The 2,624-nt window shown below is 40.6% G+C and overlaps 1 pseudogene across 1 annotated transcript; it reads left to right on the top strand.

The window, feature by feature from the left end:
* The first annotated feature begins 965 nt into the window (after window positions 1-965).
* Window positions 966-1,906, top strand: LOC308632872 (olfactory receptor 8C8-like; annotated as a pseudogene). Its single transcript has one exon. The product of its transcript is annotated as an olfactory receptor 8C8-like (transcript).
* The last annotated feature ends 718 nt before the right edge of the window (window positions 1,907-2,624 follow it).

Consider the following 2,624-nt stretch of genomic DNA (forward strand, 5'->3'; position numbering starts at 1 on the left):
ACCTAGAATCTTGATGTAATCCCAGAGGCTTGTAGAACATACTAGAACTGGCAAGTGATTTTGCCCTGTACTTCCCTCTTGGTGGCTCTGGCAGGGCATGGGGAGACTGACGGAGGGGACCACCCATTAATCAGCCTGGGGATCTGGGATTCCTGATGGGAATTTATAAATTAAGCAGATTGTGAGGTATTGGAAGATCCAAAGTTAGGTTTTATTATATAGGATGTAACACAGGCTCAGTAATTAATACTCTCAAGAGGCTTATCCAGATTGGGAGGAAATCTTAAAGGAGAACATTATTTTCTGTGCTTCCAATAAATATTCCCCAGAACCATGAGACATGAAATAGATTCTCATTTGAGTGAGGTGATATTCAGAGACTTATATAAAGTAATTATTTTCTTACTAGTGAAGAGAAATTTTCAAATAGAAACCATGGCTTATTCAATAGAATAACTCTTCTAGGAAGACAGATGCAGATTTTAGTTGATTGCAAGTGCCTCCTTCACCATAAGAATCTTTGTCCCCCTCAGGACAGTAGGGAGGAAGCCTTTAAGTTCCAACATCAGTGAGGCCTCCACGGGAACAAAGATGAGCGTTGAACCATGTTTGTCATGATGATTTCACTTCAAACCCAAAGCTGTATAAATCATAAATATGGAGAACACTAGTTATTTCTTGCTCTTTTCAACCATAATCTTTAGAGAAGAGTGAGAGGAAGAAAGGAAATGATGTTCAAGACATTGAGAAGTCAGCCATTATTCTTTTTGAACAGAGACACACATCATGGGTGGGAGAAGCATGAGGAAATGGGGACTCTTCAAGAATCAACATAGGAAGTCATGCTCTTTGGATGCCTTGCTGTATGTCTTTAGACAACTCTGAAACCACTCCAGTTGTGTAGTTAAAGAGTAAGCATTCATTGTTAACATGATCTCCTACCCTTGTTTCTACAGATTCCATCCATGAAGCCAATGGCTATGGAAAATGACTCCTCTGTGACAGAGTTCATCATTCTGGGACTAACAGATCAACCTGAGCTGCAACTTCCCCTGTTCTTCCTGTTCTTGCTGAACTATGCTGTCACTATGGTGGGAAACTTAAGCATAATGAATCTAATTTTCCTGAATTCACACCTTCACACCCCCATGTACTTTTTCCTCTTTAACTTGTCTTTCATTGATTTCTGTTATTCATTTGTCTGTACCCCTAAAATGCTCCTGTGCTTTGTTTCAGAGAGGAACATCATCTCCTTTGCAGGATGCATGACTCAGCTATTTTTCTTCTGCTTTTTGGTAGTGCAGAATGCTATGTGCTGACAGTCATGGCCTATGATCGCTATGTGGCCATCTGTCAGCCTCTGTTGTACAGCGTGATCATGTCCCCTAGGGTCTGTTCTCTGCTGATGTTGTGTTCTTACTTGATGGGGTTTGCTGGTGCCATGGTGCACACAGGGTGCATGAGCAGGCTCAGCTTCTGTGACTCCAATGTCATCAATCATTACATGTGTGACATCCTTCCCCTCCTTCAACTGTCCTGCAGTCGCACCCACGTGAATGAGCTTGTGAGTTCTGTTGTTGTGGGGACAGTAGTCATTGTATCCAGCCACATTATCGTAATCTCTTATGCTTTAATTCTTTATAATGTCCTTCATATGTCCTCAGCTAAGGGTTCACCCAAGGCCATGAGCACCTGTGGTTCTCACATAGTAACTGTTGGCCTGTTCTATGGATTTGGGCTGCTCACTCATGTTAAACCATCAACTGCTCGGGCTGTGGGTGAAGGGAAATTTTTCTCAGTGTTTTATACTTTTGGGGTGCAAATGCTGAATCCCCTCATTTATAGCTTCAGGAATAAAGATGTCAAACTTGCTCTGATGAGAACCCTGAGGAGAATCACAAACTGAGTGATGAAATAGGACTGTCCCCAATTCTTCATCTTCTTCCCCATTGGTGCTCTTCCTCACCACATTCCTTCTGTTCTTCCTTCCTTCTCTTCATCTTTCATTCTACAGTTTGGGCACGATTTCTATTATAATTTGTTTTTCTCAGCATGCAGTATAACTATGTGGGCTGACTCTTGGACTTGAGCCTCATCCTCAGCCCCAAGGTATCTATCTCCAACAGGGTCTTTATTCCCTGTACCAGATGTAGACACTAGGCTGATGTCCATTTCTTTCTAGATGTAACACAATCTAGTACTTTTTATATGTCTTCTCTGTCCAATGAAATCAGTGAGTTGAATGCTTTCTTACAAGTTCATTTTTTTTATTGCTCTTCTGAGATGATTTTTAGATCTATTTCCTATTTCAATAGTTTATTTCATATAACTGCACTAAAAGAGAAAGAAATAACCAAAATTGTTGACATGGTAAAGTATACATTTCTAGAATTATTCAGTTTATTTTAAAAAATGTTCTTGCTCTAGAATTTTATACTCACTTTATTTGACAATGTTTTCATTCTTATGGGTATTTGAGGATAAATGAGTCTCAGCTCTCTGCCCAGGTTTGTTTGTTTGTTTATTTATTTATTTATTTGTGGTGCTGGGGACTGCACCCAGGGCGTTGTGCATGCTAGGCAAGCACTCTACCAACTGCACTCTCCCAATCCTGCCCAGGTTTC

Source organism: Spermophilus citellus (assembly GCF_964194105.1).
Source record: "Spermophilus citellus genome assembly, chromosome: 2".
In the NCBI taxonomy this organism is placed as follows: domain Eukaryota; kingdom Metazoa; phylum Chordata; class Mammalia; order Rodentia; family Sciuridae; genus Spermophilus; species Spermophilus citellus.